This window comes from Lethenteron reissneri, chromosome 17 (genome assembly GCF_015708825.2).
Source record: "Lethenteron reissneri isolate LAM-NWPU_2019-01 chromosome 17, ASM1570882v1, whole genome shotgun sequence".
NCBI classification, from domain to species: Eukaryota; Metazoa; Chordata; class Hyperoartia; order Petromyzontiformes; family Petromyzontidae; genus Lethenteron; species Lethenteron reissneri.
The window spans coordinates 6,862,543-6,884,327 of record NC_083795.1 but is presented as its reverse complement, the minus strand read 5'-3'; the positions used below and the strand labels follow the sequence as shown (position 1 = coordinate 6,884,327).

General features: G+C 49.5%; 2 long non-coding RNA genes across 2 annotated transcripts; one reads left to right on the top strand and one right to left on the bottom strand.

Moving 5' to 3' along the window:
- Positions 1–11,499: 11,499 nt before the first annotated feature.
- Positions 11,500–15,631, bottom strand: LOC133343205 (uncharacterized). Its single transcript, XR_009755223.1, has 3 exons — positions 15,518–15,631; positions 14,793–14,962; positions 11,500–13,008 (listed from the first exon to the last, which is right to left on the bottom strand). It is a non-coding gene; the product is annotated as an uncharacterized LOC133343205 (long non-coding RNA).
- LOC133343206 (uncharacterized) lies at positions 13,577–18,874 on the top strand. The gene is made up of 3 exons (XR_009755224.1): positions 13,577–14,228; positions 15,470–15,521; positions 18,212–18,874. It is a non-coding gene; the product is annotated as an uncharacterized LOC133343206 (long non-coding RNA).
- The last annotated feature ends 2,911 nt before the right edge of the window (positions 18,875–21,785 follow it).

Genomic DNA, 21,785 nt, shown 5'->3' with positions numbered 1-21,785 from the left:
TCGAGCGTGTCTGCATCCTTTGGCTGTCATTCCATCAGCAGTCTCGACCGCCCGGCCATCTGGTGATGCTTCCTCTCCCAAACCGACACTTACATTTCTAAGCGGTCAGTAACCATCGCTCTGCTCCGATTTCCATTCGTTTCCCCGATCCACTGCTGCTATTTCGCGGCGTACGCTCTCAACGCATGTTTGGAATTCACACGAATACTGAAAATCATCGGATGGGGGGAGGGGAGGTAGGGGTTTGCCTAGAGATGTTTGTTAAAGTTATTTCCATTTTAAGGGGTGTTACTGGCCAGGTCAGATGGCTTTGACTGGCAGCGGCGCAGTAGTTAGTGCGGTGCAGTAGTTGATGCGGCGGTATTTAACCCGGTAGCATTGAGTTCAATTCGGAGTGCTGGTTGCCATCAGTGGGGAGTGATTTTTCAACTGCTCCTGAGACTGCCCCTCCTCTTCCTTCGCCAACGTGCAACTGACTGGCGTGGTGAAGTATGGTCAAACACCCCTCTGGACGAAGTAGTGTGAACATTAATAATGTAACTAATTTATCCAACATTCACAACCGAGTTTAAGAATACTTTTATGAGGGTTCTGCATAGAGATGTTGGTTTAAGTAATTTGAAGGGGTGTTACTAGCCAGGTCAGAAAGATTTGACTGGGTCAAATTTATTTTGACTGATCAATGCAATTTTATCATTTAGTCCATAATAGAGGTTTTTTTGGGGTTAGATCGTGTAAATCCATAAATGTGTCGTTAAACCCACCACCACCCGACACAGCCAATTAGTAAGGTTTGTCACGTGAACAGAACGTGCCAATTCGTCACTAGTACAGCACACCGGTGTGTTGGATTTCTGGCCAGATTTCTGGCTGTCGCCTGATGAAGCTAGTTGTAATAACTGGCGAAACGTCGTACTCAGATTGTAAATTATGTGGCTTGGCTCTCCAACACACCGGTGTGCTGTAACGAAATGGCACGTTCTGTTCACGTGAAAAACCTTACTAATTGGCTGTATCGGATGGTGGCGGGTTTAACGACACATTTTATATTTACGCGATCTAACTAAGAAAAACCTGAATTATGGATAATATTGGTCGTGAAAGCCTGCTACGTGTTAAGTTTTGATGGTGGGGAGTGGGGGGACATCTTCTCACAAAGCAAATTTTTATCGGCCTAAAACATTTATAAAAATGAGCACAAGTGAACATTATAATTTACCGCTGCAGCATTTGACGAATTTTAATGTATCCCTTTATAAAAATGTCTTATTGCCGCAGATGTTGGAAGACCCAAAAAAAAAAAACTAAAAGTAAAGTCTGCAAGTTTTTAGCATAAAAACTGAAGTTAAGAAAGGAACAGAAAAAAAAAAAACTCCTAAAGTGGTGCAAGGGCCGATTGCGAGCGAACACAGCTGGGAAAGATATCGCGGTGAAAAATGAAAGTTGCTTGGCTGTAAATTTGAGCGAATGTTGAAAAATGGGAGGGCGAAAATACCCCCAGGAAGGCCACTCGACTCCTTCGCCGCTGTGCCACGTGCTCCCGGCTTAGGCAGGTACCGACACGTGCGCGCCTACCGCGGCCAGGCCAGTGGCTCGATATCAAAGTGAGACGCCAAGGATCACAGGCCGCATGTGTTGCCTGCGAGCGCGCAGAGGACATTTGCCAGAAATCTTCCAAGATTCCTCGCAGACGGAGCCGCGTTTCGTAAATGCACGTGCGCAGCGGGAAGGTTTTTTTTTATTACTAAAAGTAAACTGTTTATTTTACCAGGTCGGGGCCACTGAGCTACATCATAGCTCTTTTTCAGAAGCGACTTGGCCGTAAATGATAGCTGAGCGAAGTGGATCATCATTATGTGGACATTTATAACAGCCTCGACACGCGTGTTTCTAAATGTGGAGTAAAAAACCGGAGCACCTGGAGAAAAATCCACGCGACGACGGGGAGAACATGCAAACTTCAAATATACAAGCATTGGCAGGGTCGGGATCGAACTCAGGATTCCCTGTATACCAGGCGAGGTAGTTAACATCTCGCCACCCTGGCATTAAAAGTAGGAGTAAGCTAACATCTCAAGGCGCAGCCCTGAAACGGCTCGCTCATGCCACTGCTGGCGGAAGTGGCCTTCACTATAGGAAGCTCCAGGGAGCCCCTCTAGAAGGTACATTGGCCTACTCTTCCACGCTGGTCATTCGTATTGGAAGAGGTGGGAGTAGTCGCACCTCACGCCACCAAACACGACCTGCCGATCGACAATCGGTGGCGTAACCTTGTTTCATTCATCTTCTTGGTTCATCTTCTTCTACGTGACTTTACCGAAAGAACCAAGAATATGAATCCCTGCAGTCACGAAAGCTTTAAATCGAACCTTGTTTCATTCATTCATTGTATTAAGATCGACTTGAGCCGGTGAACTTTGGTTTGCAAGTTCAGTGCGCTAAGCATCACACCGCCGTGGCATATTCAGATGCCAATGGTTAGGATTTGCTTTCTTTGACATATTTTCTGGATAGAGTTTAATATGTTGCTGTGGACAGCCTTGGCGAGAGCATATCTCCTTGGTGAGGGCATATCTCCTTGGCTGACTCCTCTCTCGATTTGTATATTTACATTATCCGGGTCCTTCGGGTTTTCCCTCCACGTTTAAAAACATGCATTTAGATGCATTTGCTGATATAAATGTCCACGCGATAGACCACTTTGTTGAGCTATCATTTGTGGCCAGGTCGCTTCTGACAAACGCGTTAATAGCTCAGTGGGGTTCTACGTGGTAATATAAAAAATATATAGTTCTTTTTTTAATTTGCATATTTTGTTCAGTGATCTGTTACCTTTCCTGCAATCTGCACTCATGTCGTGTTTTTGTTTTGTTTGCTATTGTAACGTTCTGATCCGCCACCTGACATCTGTGAGAAAGAGCTTTCGAGCTCATCGGATTTGCTCCAGTATAATTACATGTGCTAGTTCTAAAGAGTCACTTGTGTATATTTTGTGTTTACATCCTGGTGAATGTAGCGGCCTCAAATTGCTGTACAGGTTACACGAACCCATTACATGCAGGTAAATTTAGCTGTGACGGTCCCACCTGATGACGGAGACTTGTGTTGCCTCCGACACGTCGTGATTTATTATTTTATTTCTATTATTACTTCTATTAATTTTATTTTTATTTTTTACCTACGTGACTTTATCGAAAAAACCTAAGAGTATGAATCCTTGCAGTCACGAAAGCTTCAAATCTAGAATTACACAGATTCTCACGCGGGCATTTCAATGCATGTGTCGGAAGAAATCCGAATCCGTTCGTTCATTGTTCCATCTCCAAGCACCAGCGCGCTCACACGCACGCCGTGCGTAACGTTACAACGCCTGTCTGTGCAGAGCTAAATGACAGACGGCTATGATAGCCCACGTCTTTGAGAAAGGACACGGGGCACGCAGGGAAAGCGGGCGGTCTATTTAACTCAAATTAACCGCCACATTCATCATCATTACGCAATTTAAATTACAGCAGCTCCATTATCTAATGCAGGGATCAGCAAGCGACACAGTAAGAAAAGAGCCATTGCTTTTTTGGAATTCGGAAACAACAAAAAAAACCTCAACATTGCAAGAGCCGCATTGTACGTGAATACGAGACGGCGGTTCCTTAATCAACAACCGACACGAGGCAGCCACTTGCTGACCCCTGGGACTGATGCATCCCCCATGGCTTGCGACACCAACGTTCACGTGGACACCAAACACAAGATGATGAAATTGTCAATGTTGTGGATTCACTCTTCAACACACCGGTGGGCTAAAGTAGTGAACTATTTGTCTCTTATATTCTTGGTTCTTTCGGTAAAGTCACGTAGAAGGGAAATAATAAAGTAATACAAATATAAAAAAATAATTTTTATTGTTTTTTATTGTTTTATATTTGTATTGTTTTATTATTTCCCTTCTACGTGACTTTACCGAAAGAACCAAGAATATGAATCCCTGCAGTCACGAAAGCTTTAAATCGAAATTTATTTGTCTTTTGTCAACGTGACACTTTTTTTACTGATTGGCCGTGTCGGGTGGTGGAGGGTTACGACACATTTATAAATAACGCGATCTGACCCAAAAAGTTTATTACGAATAATATTGGTCGCGAAAGCCTACGTGTTAAACAAATACAAGGTAATAAAAAAGACAAAGATCCCCCGTATAGCCTTAACAGACTGTTGGGACAAGTGCTGCTAGCAAACACCAATGAAGGCCGGCACGGCACACGAGCGGGCGGGTTGGCCAACAACCAGGCCCGGACGCCTTTGTCTCCCCAGTAGCGATGCTTACACACCCCCCCAGGTACTCATTTGAGGCTGAGTCGACCAAGGGGGTCTACATTATGGTCAACTCTGTGCCATGTTATGCGCTGGCGGGAGGAGACACACGAACAAGACAAAGATCCCCCGCAGAGCCTCAACAGAACTTTGGGGCAAGTGCTGTTAGCGAGCACCTATGAAGGCCGGCAAAACACACGGTGGGGTGGGTGACCAGCACCACGGCCGGCCGCGTGTGTCTCCCAAGGGTTAGGGTTACACAGCCCACCAGGAACTCATTTGAGGCTGAGTCGACTTAGGCGAGGCCCAGGACCGCTTCAGATAATCGTCACCGGAGTTGGCGGCTGTGAGCGGCAATCTCGGCTCGCCGGGTTCGGAGCGCCGCGGCGCTTCGCACTCCACTACTGCTCCCCACTCTCTCATGGGCGCGCACACACACACACTCACACACACTCACACAGACACTCACACACGCTCACACACACTCACACAGACACTCACATACTCACACAGACACTCACACACTCACACAGACACTCACACACTCTCACCCACACACTCTCGCCCACACTCACACACACGCTCTCACCCAAACTCACACACACTCACACACACATACATTCACATACTCACACAGACACTCACACACACTCTCATCCACACACCCACACTCACACACAGTCACACACACTCACACACAGACACTCTCACCCACACACACACTCACACACACTCACACACACTCACACACTCACACACAGACACTCACACACTCTCACCCACACACACACTCACACACACACACTCACACAGACACTCACACTCACACACGCACTCACACACTCACACACAGACACTCACACACAGACACTCACACACAGACACTCACACACTCTCACACTCACACAGACACTCACACATTCACACAGACACTCACACACTCACACACACTCACACACACTCTCACCCACACACTCACACAGACACTCACACACTCACACACACACTCACACACACTCACACAGACACTCACACACACTCACACAGACACTCACACAGACACTCACACACTCTCACCTACACTCACACACACTCACACTCTCACACACACTTACTCACATACACAGACACTCTCACCCACACACCCACACTCACACACAGACACTCACACACTCTCACCCACACTCTCACACACACTCACACTCTCACCCACACTCACTCACATACTCACACAGACACTCTCACCCACACACCTACACTCACACACTCACATACTCACACAGACACTCTCACCCACACACCCACACTCACACACACTCACACACAGACACTCACACACTCTCATCCACACTCACACTCTCACCCACACTCACACACACTCACACACACGACACGACACCACGCAAGAAACGAGTGACACGCGTGACATTTGCCTCCCCGCGCCGCTCGCATTGTTCTGCGTCCTCTGCGTCGTTGAGGCCGCCCCGAGACAAAGAACGCGCTGCCCCATTAAGGGGGCCTGTGAGAGGACCTGGGCCGGGGCTGTTTACAGATCCCTCCCCTCCACCACCGCCTCCGCTCACACCTGTGCAGAAGACGCACAGGAGAGAGAGAGAAAGGTAAGGGAGGAAGGGGGAGGGAGGGAGAGCGGCAGTGTCTGTTGGAATGCGTGAGCCAGCCACCCCTTGCCCTCCCCATCTCCCATCTCCACCAAACCGTCACCTCTCACAAGCGACGACTGATGAAGGAGGTGGAGGGGGATGAGGATGGCCGTGTGAGGGAACGCGTCCCCCCACCCGCTCCCCCACCGGGCCTCACTCCCACCCTGCCCCTCCTCCCCCCACTAGACACCCCCGCTACACCTGGAGTAATTGATATGAGCCTTGAAAGTGACACCCTCGGCATGAGCGGTAAATGCTGAGTCCCACCCCACCCCCACGACTCCACTTGGCCCAGGGCGTCGCTTGGTGCCTTCTCACCGCGAGGACGAACTAGTCGGCGACAGGTGTTGGCGGGCCTACGCTGCCCTCTGCTGGTGTCAAACCTGGTGATGTTTAACCACCTTGGCTTGATGATGAGACCCAGAAGGTCGAAGCCCGTTCAAAGTTTGCTAGCTTCGAAACCGAAGGGGTCTAAAGCCAATCTGCTGATGGGCGACCACAAGCGGATGTTTATTTATATCGGGAGACACACGGGAGTGTGTTGTGTTTAGCTGTTGACGCTCAATCAATTGTGTTGTCAAATGTGTGCAGGTCGTGATGCGTGGCATCGAACAGCGGGCGCGTGTGTGAGAATCGATGTTTTTGGTTGCGTGCTAAGTACGCGCTAGTGAGATGCTAATGGTAAGTTTTGGGATGATAAAGGGATCAAAGCTGTAACAGGCTGAAACATATAAAAATGTCAAGACCAATTACTCGATTGGGATGACGCATTGCAGCAATCATCGCATCCTTAGTGGCAGACTAATGCCCGTTTGCAGGCCAGGTGCCAAGTCACCTTGTGTCGCTGGCACTCCCAGCTGCCACTGGGAGTGCCAATTAAAATGTTTAAGATGAGAATCAGAATCGACATAGTTATTTATACTGGAGGAATCCGATGCGCTATAAAACTCTTTAAAAAAAAACTCGGTGTCATTCTTATTAATATTACGAAGCTAAAAAAAACAAAAAATGTAGCTAGAATTGTGGCCCTGAAACACACACACACACTTCATCAAGTGGCCAGGGAGGTGAATTGTTACAACACGTGATGCCAGGTTTTTGGCCATGAGTGTGCGTGTTTAACAGCATTGCTTGGTGAGCCAGATCTCTCTCGAAACAGAGATGTTTGATCTCAATAAGACTCTGACCTGGTCCGGCTCTGAAATGTGACTTCTTAAACCGGTGAGCCACTTATACTGCGCGGCCCAGTTAATTTATAGATTGCAGGTGTGTGTGTGCGTGTTCAACCATTAATGCGACATGTAGAACATTCCAAGAACACGTCAGACTTCGCGGTAAGCACTGGAAGCCAGACAGGGCACTATTAATTATTGACTGAGCCTCGCAGATTTAATGTAACTCAGCCAAATCGAGACGGCGTGGCGTTGAACCGGGGCCTCAATTTCTCACTGAATATTTTCCGCAGCGAGTGGCACACGACCTCGGAGTAGCCACATCCATAGCGAGAGGCATACTGGATGTGGTTCGTAATTTTAACCAAATCGCATGAGCAGCTCCGGCACAAGAGGAGCTTCAGAAAATCAAGGCAGTAGTAAGAAAACAAATCATGGATATTCGGCACGGATTCTTGTAACGCCTTCCGGCACGCGCGTGTTTGCGTCTCCAGGTTTCGTCAACGCTTTGGTCAATTCGGCCCGATTCCCCCAGGGCCCTGTCCGAATAGCAATACGACGTTAGACTGATGTTGCATTCACCGCGGATGATCATTACGACAGTTACCGCGCCTACCAGCACGACCGCCTCCCCCCTCCCCCCGTTACAGACGGACAGACAGAGCTAATGTCTTAACGCCTCCAACCTCAGTTGCGAAGCGGCGTTTCGAGAGAAAGATGAAAAAGACGGGCACGGAGAGATAAGGAAAACCCCTCCCTACGCGAAAATGAGATAAAAACAACAACACTCAACAAACCCAAACAACCTAATTGTCCCGCTCCCCCACCTTGCCCCCCACCCCGCGCCCCACGTCCCCCATCCTGCCCCCCGGGGCTGCTGCTCACTCGGAGCGCAGGTGAGAGCGATCGCCTCAACGCTCCAATTCATCATCACGCCTAATGGGGAGCCGGAGCCACCCACAAACACACAGCGCCGCGGGCGCCTTCAGAGGTCCCTGCTCCTAGAAGTGTCTATTGGAGGCCGGACAGGTGCCCCCCCCCCCACATCCCTCCCTTGTAAATCTGGCCTGGTGGCTAATGGGGGTGATAGAGACTCTGGGCCGCTGAGAGCCTGAGTTTGGATTCGGATATAAGCCGCCCTGTGTTTAAACCGGAGCGTAAAGTAAACTCAACTACTTTTATTTTTTATTTTATTTTACCAGGTGTCGCCCACTGAGCTATATAGCTCTTTTAAAAAAAAAGTTACCAGGTCACAAACGATGGCTCAGCAAAGTGGCTGATCACGTGGAAATGCATAGCAGCCAAATCCTCTGAACGCGTAATGTTGATTGTAAATGTGGAGGGAAAAACCGGAGGACCCGGAGAAAAATCCACTCGACCACGGGGATAACGCGCACACTCCAAGTATATAGCAGGCGTCACCACCGTGGCCAAAGTGACAGGAGTGGTGAGGATGATGGTCTCAGCTCGGTCACCAAATGATTGCGCGTAAAAAAACATTATATTAATTCTAGATTTGAAGCTTTCGTGACTGCAAGGATTCATATTCTTAGGTTTTTTTCGGTAAAGTCACGTTGGTAAAAAAATTTAAATCAATAAAAAGTAAAATAAAAATAAAATAAAATTAACGACGTTTCGGAGGCAACACAAGCTGAAGACAGAAACTTTACCGAAAAAACCTAAGAATAACATTATATTACATTCGGTGTTTGAGTTTCATTTGGCTGAACTGCTGCCATTGGAATTAAAAGTATGTTTTTTTGGCTGTCGTGTCTGTATTGAAAACGATAATTTAATAGGGTAATGCTTTCGGCAACGGCTCTGAAGAAGGGCCATTACATGAAACGTCAACCTTGTTATAGATTTTTTTTAAATAACGCTGTCATAATGAAAGATGTCGTGAGTCTTTATATATATTTACTAGCTGTACTACCCGGCTTCGCCCGGGACTTGTATCCACCACGGCCGGCCGCCTTTGTCTCCCCAGTGGCGATGTTAATACGCCACACCAGTTACTCGTTTGAGGCTGAGTCGACCTATGTGAGGTTCAAATAATCTTGATCGGTGGTGGCCATGAGCGGGAATCTAACTCGGTTCGCCGGGTTGGTAGCGCAGCGTAGCGTTAACCACTACACCCACCGCTCCTCACACACACAGACGCACACACACACAGACACACGCAGAAACACACAGACAGACACAGACAGACACAAAGACAGCACGCTAACCACTACACTACCGCTCCCCACACACCACACACGCAGACACACACACAGAACACACACACAGACAGACACACACACACAGACACACAGACAGCACGCTAACCACTACACTACCGCTCCCCACACACCACACACGCACACACACAGACACACACACAGACACACACACAGACACACACACACAGACACACACACACAGACACACACACACAGACACACAGACATGAACGATTTTATATATATAGATTGATGATTGTGCCTCAATACCAACGTGGTGCCTGGATACTAACCCTGAATATTACATTTAACATTCTTGCTGCTGCCAACATCATATTGTCCCGTTCATAAATATTGAAAAATCACGTTTAAGGATCGCATAAGCTTCGTCACTTCAAGTAATTACAAAGAGAAGACATGAGCACCGCTTTATTTTTTTCTGCGAGCAATAAAAAAAAGACGTTAGGAATTAAAGCCACCACTCCACCACTCCCACCAGACATTTGTGCGACACCAGGAATTCGACTGAGTGGGTGCGGGGTGGGGGAGCTGTGTGTGGGGGGGGGGGGGCTCCTTCCGGTTCTGGGGGCACTATCAGTGCCCAGCGGCACGCGATGAGTTACCCTCGTGCAAAAAATGCCCCTCCTGTTGTAGATTTTTTTTTTAAAGCAGCCATTATCCTTCCCAAATGTCAACTCCCCCACCAGCCACCAAAAACCTGGCCTCCCCACCCCTCCCCTCCCCACCAGCCCCCCACCGCCTACTGCCCACCTTTCCCGTCTCGTTCTTCGGCCACAACCAAGGCCCCCCCCCCTCCCCCGCGCCGCCGCCGGTCCCCACAACTCGCACACAAAACCTTTCAAATAGTAAATAACCATCACCAAACAATACGCGGCGGAGGGCTAAACAGTCGCATTAGTGGTCACAGCAGCGGGGGGGGGGGGGGCGAGCCAGCTGCGCGCGAAGACAAAGACGGCGTTGAAAGAGAATGCTGTGTGTGTGAGTGTGTGCCGCGGGTGATAACCACGCACACACACCACATCACACGTGCACGCGCGTGCACGTGCGTACACGTGCACGCCGGCGCACAGGTGACAGCGCCCTGAGGCGTCCGGAGTTAACATCGTTACACGCGGGGCAAGGCATACCAGCACGCGGAGACGTACAAAGACAAAGCTGCCCCCGACTATTGCGGCAAGTGCTGTTAGCAGAGCAACTATGATACTATGATGGCCGGCACGGCCCACGATGGGGGAGGGTGGCCAGCACCACGCACGGCCGCCTTTGTCCCCTTAGCGGCGATGTTTTACTCGCCAGGTACTCATTTTAGGCTGAGTCGACCCAGGGGAGGCCCATGACCGGTTCAGATCATTGTCACTGGTGATGGCCGTGAGCGGAACTTTGCATATGAACGGCCCATTATCATATAATTAATCCCCCCAATACAATGCAATTGTCCAATCGCAGGGCCGTACATCGAAACTCTTGCAGAGGCGCGCGACGCGATTGTGCTAGAGAACAGGCCTGCAGAAGCCGCTCCAGTGACCTTGTGCTACGAAGCGTAATTTCCCACCTCATGTCAGTCCCATGTTTTTTATTGTCTCTCACAGAAGAAATTGCACCAGAATTCAGCACGTAACTAAATCTAATTTGGGGTGTGTTCTGTGTGTGCGTGTGCGTGCAGTGTAGTGGTTAGCGTGCTGTTCTACGAACCCGGTGACCAGTGACGATTATCTGAACCGGTCCTGGGCCTCTCCCAGGTCGACTCAGCCTCAATTGTGTAGCTGGTGCGGTCTGTAAACATCGTCACTGGGGAGACAAAGGCGGCCGGGCGTGGTGCTGGCCACCCACCCACCCCCTCGCGTGCCGGTCCAGCCTTCATAGGAGCTCGCTAACATCACTCGCCCCATACTTTCTCTGAGGCTATGAGGTGGATCTTTACCTTTGTCTTTGCAGTGACAGCGCTGACCAGGCAGTGACCATCAACGCACGACACTCGAGAAACCCGGTACATCACGAGTAGCTGAAACCCGGATTCAAACCCAGGTTCACATCGGAGGTGGCTGAGTGTCTCTAACCCCCAGCCATCCCACTGACCAATGGATCAAAGCAAGTGGACAATCACCATCACCATCGTTGTTGTTGTTGTGTATTCAGAAGAACGGCAAAGCTCACTGAGATCAAGAGTCTCTTTTGCAAACGGATATATTTTTTTGCAGGCAATAAATCCATTTAAACACCCACGGCACTCTGAGATCAACGTCACTAGAGAGAGAGATAGAGAGAGCGATTAGTCAGTGGGGTGCCGCCCACTTCAGACTGAGTGGATCTAGAAGTGGGCCCCTCTGGGTACAGAAGCTGGGATCCAAGCTGAGCGCAGTTGTAGTGGAGGGCGCCGGGGATCAATCACTGCGTTACAGGTGACTCGCGAGGAGCGATATGGATCAAGTCGTTCATCACGCTTTGTGTAAATTCTCTCTGAAAACTAAACTATTACACGAGACAATTTTTTTTATTTTACCGAGTAAGGTCCCACTGAGCGATTCGTTTTTTTCAGAAGCGACCAGGCCACAAATTATAGCTCAACGAAGTGGCTTGTCGTGCGGAAATGTATAGCAGCCAAATACTCTAAAATAGTACCCGCAAATTAACCAATTGGGTCTATACATAGCACTAATCGTCCGCTACTCGCAGACTAATGCCTCATTTCACTCTTGTAAATGAGACTATCCTGGTCCATTGAGTTGGCACCTGGTTAAACAAAAAATAAACTTGAAACTTTATTCCTGAAGCCTCCCTGGTTCACTCTTCAACCTCCGCATAAACACACAAACGTGACTGACTCCCCAGTGAGCTGGTTTGATGTGGGGGGTATGGGGGGGGGGGAACTGGATGACCCGGAGAAAAACCCACGCGACCACGGGGAGATGATGCAAACTGGAAATATACAGGTGTCAGTGTCGGGATGAAACCCACGACCTCCGGTAAACCAGGCGAGATAATTCCTATTTGGTTTTTAATATTCACATAATTAGCACAAATACTTTATTTCTTGTAATTACACCTCCCCCCACCGCAATGCCATCGCGATCGCACTCTCGGATCGCTGTCAGCGCAAGCTCCATCGCGTGAGAAAACGCGCCCCCACGGAGGCGGATATTACAGAACTACCACCGAAAGGTCCTCGAGCGGTAATCATTGCTAAGTGCACCCTCCTTGCAACGCAATACACACACACATACACACACGTGCACACGCATGGGCGAGTGAGTAAACAAACAAATAAATGGCATGCGTGACTGGGCAGGCCGGCTCGGGGGTGATTGACGCTGCCGCTAATGACGCTGTAAGGAGTTCCCTTCTGGCTACTCAACGCTCCGGGGCCGTTTGTGTTTGTGTGGAGGAACTACTGATAGCCCCGACCTCGAGGCGAGGTGGGGGCGGGCGGGTGCGAACCTCTTTAATTAGCGAAGTCACAGGACGCACACAAAGCTTAAATGCGCTTTTAGATTTCGCTGCAGATTCACCGTTGGGATGTGTGCGTGCCGGGGTGCGTGTTGTTGTGCTGTTCACAGCTGCCTCCGTGGGTGCGCTGCCTGCTTTTCGTAGGTGCCTTGTGAGAGCACGTTGCCCAGCAGCAGCCTACAAGGGGGGGGGGGGGGCGGCATTTATATGTATCTTTAGTCTTGAGCGCAGTCCCCCTTTATAGAAGTGACGTGTTTTTGTCAATGGGTGTCGTCTCACCGTAATCATTGCCGAACGTCATCGATCCAATGCTGCGCAAAGGCCTCTCACCCCCCCCCCCCTCCATAGCAGTCGTCTTCTCTCGTGGTTGCTATTATCATGAATCCGCAGAGCTCTGAGACACTGGCACATTTAATCGCTCCGTCTCTGCGGTGAACGTGGCTCCCTGGGCATGCTGTGCCTCTCTTGGCTGCCACTCATTCGGAAGTCTGCCGTTACCCACCATTGCCTCGTGTCCAGCCATGGCGTGTCCTGCCCAGGCCCACCTACTTTTTGGGGAGATATGTTAACTGCCATCGCCTGGTATGCAGGAGGTCGTGGGATCGATCCCGACGCTGACGCCTGCTGTATATTTGAAGTTGGCGGTGTCTCTCTCTCCACGTGATCGCGTGGATTTTTCTCCGGGTTCTCCGGTTTTTTTCCCTCCACATTTAGAAAGATGCGTTTAGAGTACTTGGCTGCTGTACATTATCACGCGATAAGCCACTTCGTTGAGCTATCATTTGTGGCCAGGTCTCTTCTGAAAAAGAACTACATAGCTCAGTGGGCCTTACCTGGTCAAATAAAAATAGTTAATCGTTTTTCTTAACATTCAACATGATGTCTCTTAACATAATGAAAAAAGGTATTTATTTATTTTAATAGTGTACATGTTGTTTGTCTCATAACTGCGATTCTTAAATACATTACTGTTAGGTTGAATAATAATAATAATAATGTTAAAAATACTTCTCCAGCTGCCCGGGTGAAAAGTTGGCGAAGTTTTGACCAATTCTGGACAGCTGAATAAACTCAACGAACTTAACTCCCTTGGTTACGTTTCTGAATGTGTCGCTGTGTGAATTCTTTCCGTCATTTATTTAAAACCAAGGGAGAGTCCCGGTGAGATGAAACGTCGTTGTTATTGTTAAACGGCGACTTGTTATCGCAAAAGTAACTGCTTCGCGCGACGTAAGGACAAACAACGAACGTGCCGATTTGATTCTTAAATCGAACGAATCGCTCCTCTGGTCCGCGGCGCAATGCGTAAACAACATCCTCATCACTTGGGGCGGTTAAAGGCGGCTCTGTGCGTGGCGCTGCCCGCAGCACCTCCTCGTGTGCCGTGCCCGGCCTCCGTAAGTGCACGCTAACAGCACTTGCCCCCAGAGTTTACGAGGCTCTGCGGGCGGGGGGGGGCCTTTGTCAGTGCCAGTCTTATCTCATTCAATATAGATCTCGCTCTCTCGCTCTCCTCTCGGCAGTGTTGCCAATTGGAGGCTTTTGCTCGCCGGCTTTAGATTCATGACTCGATTTATCAAGCTGCAGGCTGTGCGCCGACGGTGTCCGCTCGTAACATCGGACCGGTCCAAAGAGCACGGTCTTGTTTAAGTTAACAAATGAGACGGGGAATGAGCGCTGTAGTGTAGCAGGTAGGCGAATTACACGTAGCTTCACACAGTCATCATCATTACGTTTACATTTTAAACACTACTCATGACAATACAGGCCGTTATTCGTCCGTTAAAAAATAACAATACATTTATCACTAACACTGTGGAATGAAACAATATATAATCGGCAACGTTTCGGGCAATGGCCCTTCTTCACAGCACACATGAGCTGGATATCTTTGTGTGTTAATCATGCTCGCGCACCCGCGGCCAAGCGCCGCGTCGCCAAATAAAGCGTTGTTTATTTACCCGGCGATGCCCAGACGAGTCCCAAGACACCGTCGCTGCCCTGGGACGGGCCCTGCCCTGAGATGTGTAGGTGCCTCGCCCTCGTGCCTCGCTACGAGTCGGCTTGGCGGACACGTGCGCACGGACTCGCATTCGTGCGCACACCTTTTCGTCGGCGCAAGGATATGCTCCTGCAAAAAGCAAAACGTCAATCGTAGCCTGATGTTCTTGGTTCTTTCGGTAAAGTCACGTAGAATGGAAATACTAAAATAATACAAATAAAACATAATAAAATAATTCTCACGACGTTTCGGCCACAACGCAAGCAGCCGTCCTCAGGTGAAGAACAGACTCTGTTTTCTCGACAAACATAATAAAATAATCATCACGACGTTTCGGCCACAACGCAAGCAGCCGTCCTCAGGTGAAGAACAGACTCTGTTTTCTCGACAGACCTGTTCTCCACCTGAGGACGGCTGCTTGCGTTGTGGCCGAAACGTCGTGATGCTTATTTTATTATGTTTTATTATTATTATTTTATCATTTCCATTCTACGTGACTTTACCGAAAGAACCAAGAATATGAATCCCTGCAGTCACTAAAGCTTTAAATCGAAACGTAGCCTGATGATGATGATGATGATGTTTACTTGGAAGGAAGAAAGATTGCGATGCAATGTGTGTGTCTCTGACGAGCAGACGCATCCAACCAAACCGCAGCGTGAGTTGCTTTGGAACCCCGCTCACCAAGGTCAGATCACGCGCCCGCATTTGTGTACGAATAACGTTGCCCCAGTAAACATGCCAACAACGTTAGCCCAACGTTTGGCATGTGGTTAGGACCGTTGGACCAACGCTGGTCCGTGTTTACTGGGCTGTTGGTTTTCGGGTTTTAGCAGAATGAAAATTAGTTGTATTACATAAATCAACAGCGATTGGGTGGTTATTTGTGTTTTTGCACGCAATCGTTCACAACAGTCCTCCTTTTTAAGGATATTCGTCGTCTAAAAGTTACCAACAGCGACAGATCGCCACCACCACGTAGCAGTGACAACGCTTCTGCTTAGGGGGTGGCGGGCGGGCGGGCAGGCAGCGGGGTCTGGGTGGCTGTTGAGTGGTAGGAGGTGTTTGTGAGTGGGTGGGAGGAGATGTGGAGGGGGGGGGGGGGCAGAGAGAGAGAGACGGAGGGAAGAAACAAAGCGACAGCTTAAGAAGGGTAAACGGAGAGGCGATTTGGAGGAATGAGCGACATCGGCGGCGAGGATGGAATTGTTGAAGGTCAAACCGCGGCGAGTATTGACTCGGTCCCCAGCACCGCGCGCTGCCCTCGTCGAGAGAGAGAGTGCCGCGGCTCCACGCCCGGAATGCATTATGCAGCACACACACACACACACAGGCACACACACACACAGGCACACACACAGGCACACACACACACACACAAACCCCTCCGCGCCGCGTAATCCCGTTAAAGTTTGCTCTATCATGTGCGCAGAGGAAGACCTCCCCTTAATCTGCCCATTGTAGCTAAACAAACAAAGGAATGATTAAATCAGGAGGGCAAATTGTCATTCAGGAAGCGCTAATAAGGCGGAGTTCCCTGCTCACTCCACTGCTTCTCTCTCATCGCAGGCCGGGCGGCCGGGGGGTGGGGAGCGGGCGGGGGGGGGGGGTGAGGCCTGCCACCTCTCTATTAAATTTCTTCCGACAATTATTACTTTGTTTTGCTCGTTGTGTATCATTATTTTGAGATGGTGGCGTGGTGGGGGGGGGGGGGGGGGTTGCAGCGGGTATGAGAGCCGCACGATGCACCGGTGGCAATCCGATTTTGATTCTCGGCCACGGTGATAAATTCAGTGTGGAGTGATTATCTGAACCGGTTCTGGGCCGCTCTCGTGTGCCTGATGCAGTGGGTAGACACCAGCACTTGGTGAGTCAACGAACATTGCTCGGCGGTGTTAACGATGCTACCCTCACCGCCACCATCTCGTGCTCCGTGTCCATTGCCAAACCCCCCCGTGGGCGAGTGATATTCGAACCGCTCCCTGGCAGCCGCAGGAAGGAAGGCACCCAGTGAGGACATTCACTGGCGGAGATGGAGCGAAGAAAATCAGCTCACGTGCAGGCGCTAGTTAGATTGCGGCAAGTCCGTGAGGGATGGTGATGACTTGGGGAGGCCCTCTCTGTAGGCAGTGGAGAGATTGTGGCTGATGATGATGGTGGTGGTGATGTATGTTAACGAAAGGTGTGAAAATGTCGGCGGTTGTGAATGGTGGTGCACACAATTAACCTTGTGATTTCGATTTGGGGTTGGTGGATGATGTCTGAGTGAGACCCGCACTTGCAGAATCATTTGGTGCCTGCACGAGATGGTACAGAAAGTAGGTCGTTGGCTTATCTGTGCATAGGTTTAACTAACTATTCACTTTGATTTAAAGCTTTCGTGACTGCAGGGATTCATCTTCTTGATTCTTTCGGTAAAGTCACGTAGAAGGGAAGTAATAAAATAATAAAAATACATTTTATTATGTTTTATTTTTATTATTTTATTACTTCCCTTCTACGTGACTTTACCGAAAGAACCAAGAAGATAACTATTCACTATTTTTATTTTAGCAGGTAAGGCCCACTAAGCTATATGGTTCTTTTTTAATAAGAAACCTGGCCACAAATGATAGCTCAACGAAGTGGCTTATCGTGTAGAAATTCATAGCAGCCAACCACTGGCTGCTATGAGGGAAAAACCGGAGGACCCGGAGAAAAATCTACACGACCACGGGGAGAACATGCAAACTCCAAATATACAAGCGTCAGGGTCGGGATTGATCCCACAGCCTCCTGTATACCAGGCGAGATCGTTAACATCTCGCCACCGTTTTAGTGTTAGCCTCTTGTATCTGTGGGGTTTCTAAAAAAAAAGCCCGGTATAGAATTCATATCCCAGTTTGCACTCGTGTCTATATCGTGACGAATCAAACCAGGTCACTGCGAACCCATCTGAGAGCAGAAACCTCTTAATACAATACAGGATAGTACGATGTGGGGTTCAAATATCATGCAAATGCGGCCATATATATGTACATCTCAAGACGCCGTAGATGAAAATTTCATAAATATTTTACAGCGGAAGTCAGTCAAAGGCAGAGTAAAATAGGATAGGTCTTAAGTTTGGACTTGAACAAGGACAAGGAGTCAAGAGCACGGGTGCCTGGGGGAGTTGTATACATTGGGGGGCGGCAGAGGAAAATGAGCTGGCCTCTCGCAAAGACGGTCACTGCATCGCGAGCTTTCAGATGCGCTTCTGCGGCCGTCTGGAACGCTCTTCCTTCCGATATCAGGAAGTCACTGAGAGCTATGCACTTTTAAATAATTCCGATTGCATACTCGTGTCTATAGAACTGATGTTTGTGTTTGGTGTCCTTCCCCCGCACCTCCGATTAGCACGGTTGGCTACGTACGGTGCGAAGGAAGTTCAACACAAATTACGTCGGACGCTGAAATAAAGTTGTGGGATGCATCCGGCCCACGCGGTGCCCACCCCCCACCTCATCGCCGTGCCGGGCCGACCAGCGGCCCCCCGTGACCGGAGCGGAGGGCGTGCGGGTCTGTGGGGGGGGGGGGGGGAGACACCCTGAGCGGTGACTGCAGCCGTAGCAGCAACGGCAGCAGTGGGTGAGAAGTCTGGCAGGGGCATTTTGGATTTCATGAAGTTTGGAGAGGAGGGATTTGTGATCGTGCACGAAGAAGCTGCGATCGTCAATTGCCGCACACAAATATATAGACTAATATCCCCGTATAGCCTCGTAGACTGTTGGGGGGCGAGGGGGGCAAGTACTGTGAGCGAACACATATGAAGGTCGTTTACCATAGAAGTCCAGTTCACCATGGAAGTCAAGTTCACCATGGAAGTCCAGTTCACCATGGAAGTCAAGTTCACCATGGAAGTTCAGTTCACCATGGAAGTTCAGTTCACCATGGAAGTCCAGTTCACCATGGAAGTCAAGTTCACCATGGAAGTTCAGTTCACCATGGAAGTTCAGTTCACCATGGAAGTTCAGTTCACCATGGAAGTTCAGTTCACCATGGAAGTCCAGTTCACCATGGAAGTCCAGTTCACCATGGAAGTTCAGTTCACCATGGAAGTCCAGTTCACCATGGAAGTCCAGTTCACCATGGAAGTTCAGTTCACCATGGAAGTCCAGTTCACCATGGAAGTCCAGTTCACCATGGAAGTCCAGTTCACCATGGAAGTCAAGTTCACCATGGAAGTCCAGTTCACCATGGAAGTCAAGTTCACCATGGAAGTCCAGTTCACCATGGAAGTCAAGTTCACCATGGAAGTTCAGTTCACCATGGAAGTCAAGTTCACCATGGAAGTTCAGTTCACCATGGAAGTCCAGTTCACCATGGAAGTCAAGTTCACCATGGAAGTTCAGTTCACCATGGAAGTCAAGTTCACCATGGAAGTTCAGTTCACCATGGAAGTCAAGTTCACCATGGAAGTCCAGTTCACCATGGAAGTTCAGTTCACCATGGAAGTTCAGTTCACCATGGAAGTCCAGTTCACCATGGAAGTCCAGTTCACCATGGAAGTTCAGTTCACCATGGAAGTCCAGTTCACCATGGAAGTTCAGTTCACCATGGGCAGGAGCCGGCAACCTGCTGCTCTTTAAGGGCTGCTTCCTGACGTGACTCACACGCATTGCGACTTATCTTGTTAGTTTGCAATAAAATGGTTATTCTTGTTTGTTGTTGTTGTTGTTGTCGACCCTGATCTCGATTGTCACGAGTGCGCGCAGTGCAGTGCGCTAACCACCACACTACCACTGCCCCCCCCCCCCCACACACGAGCACAAAGAAAAGTTACCCCGTGTAGCCTTAACAGACTGCTGGTGCAAGTGCTGTTAGCGAGTAGCACCTATGAAGGCCGGCACGGCACCACGAGGGGGTGGGTGACCAGCACTACGCCCGGCCACACACACATGCACACATGCACACACACACACATGCACACACGCGCGCAAAGGTTAGCAGTATTCATAATAAGGAAATCTAATAATACTCGAAAAGGCCAGAAATATTAACGGGGCCACCGCTGGCGATGAGCGGCCGTAGAAGGCATGGTACGTGGTCCGGCTCTCTCCGCTCCCCGGCGTTAACGACTGCAGCCGCAATCAGCGCGGCGGCGGCGGCGGTGGCTGAGCAGGAGGAGGTGGAGGAAGCGTGGGTGTCCACGCGCTTCATTAGGAGCCCAATACGTCCCTCATCGTTTAATTAACTTTTCCACAGCCACAACAGCTGTTCTTTGGCCGCATTCTCTCGAGCGCGCCCAGACAATGGCTGCTGATGGACGCCGGCGTTGACGTCCCACCACGTGCGCTATGAATAGCGCAGCCGAACACACAAAAGAGTACAGAGACATTTGGACTCCCATTGTTTTTAAATGCCCCCCTCGCCTCCGTAAGTGATTTGCTGGTGCTGCTGCTGTTGCTGCGTACGTGTGTGACTGTGTGTTTTTTTTCGCAACAAAAAAAAACTTTTCAAGGCCATGGCAATTTACTTAAATCCCGCTATTAATTTATTTCCCAGACCGCAGATAGGTGTGGCAGGATTTGTCATTGCGGAGAGATTTTAATTGAATTACTCCCGCTCATCGTGGCTTAACGGTTAGCGCACTGGACGGAATCTTTGGATTGAATCGAATCGCCGCGTTAGCGTGATGTTAACTCCCTCTACCGGTACGCAGGAGGTCGTGGGTTCCATCCAAACTCGGACACCTACATATTTGGAGTTTGCGTGTGGCGTCAGCCGGCAAATCGCAGGGCCGCACCTTCACATTTTTGACAATCTGTGCTCACACATCAGGGGGATGTTTTTTTGTTTCAATGGGAACCGTGGTGGCGGTTCACGATGAAATTCCGGTGTGTGTCTAGGACCTAATCGCGGTCAATGTGCGTCCTAGTCTTGACAGATCCCGAAGTCTAAGGCAATCTGAGGCTGGTTCGTGCTTGGAGAGGTGACCACCAAGGCTTGCCAGGTGTTGTGGGGCTGCAATACTGGTGATGGCAGTGTTTAGTGTGACCCCCCCCCCCCCCGTCAATAATACACGTGGTCATAAAAGTATACATTCATGGATTCGTATATGTTGCATGTAATTTGGTTGTTGTGACGCCTGCATCATCAAACACACGAGGCCGCTACATGCACCGCTATGACAGCGTCGTCGTCAATACATGCCACTGATGTAAGCCCCGGTCAGGAATACAACTTAGGGGTTTGTATCAAAGTGCGTTTACCACTACAACACTAAAACGAACCAATTTTTTTATTTTACCAGGTAAGGCCCACTGAGCTATGTAGCTCTTTTTTCAGAAGTGACCTGGCCACAACAGTCACACACACACACAATACACGCACGTACACACACACACACGTATATATTTATACAATTTTCTCCCGACAGCTCCAACAAAAGCGTCACTCAGCGCGGGCCCCCGGCTGGCAGCTGAGAGTGGCGGTGCAGCGATGTAAATTGTCTCCACCGCACGCCCCCCCCCCCCCCCATGCATCCGAGGGCCCCCTCACTAATGAGCCGCCGAATATTTAGGGGGCTTGGCCCACCAACAATAATAGGATGGAATTTTCCGTGGGCTTAATTATCGGCGCTACTGGAGCTGGCTATTTATTCATTTCAGCAGCCGTCACCATCATTGTGAACTTTATCCGCTGGTGTCAATTTTTCTAGGCGCGTGCAAATATTTTTTTCTTTGCTTTCGCAATGCGTTATGATAAAAATAATAATAAAAAATTAAACCAAAATCGTTATCCAAAACCACGTCTGACTCCCACCGAGTATTAAAACTTTCCACGACGCTCCGTCAACTCTTCTTGCTCGTCCGTACGCGTGTATTGTTCGTGGGCAATTTTGAGCTCAAGTGCACGAGGATGAATGGGGATCATTTTCGGGTGAATGTTGACGGAAACTGTCACCACCAACGTACTCGCGACCAGCGAA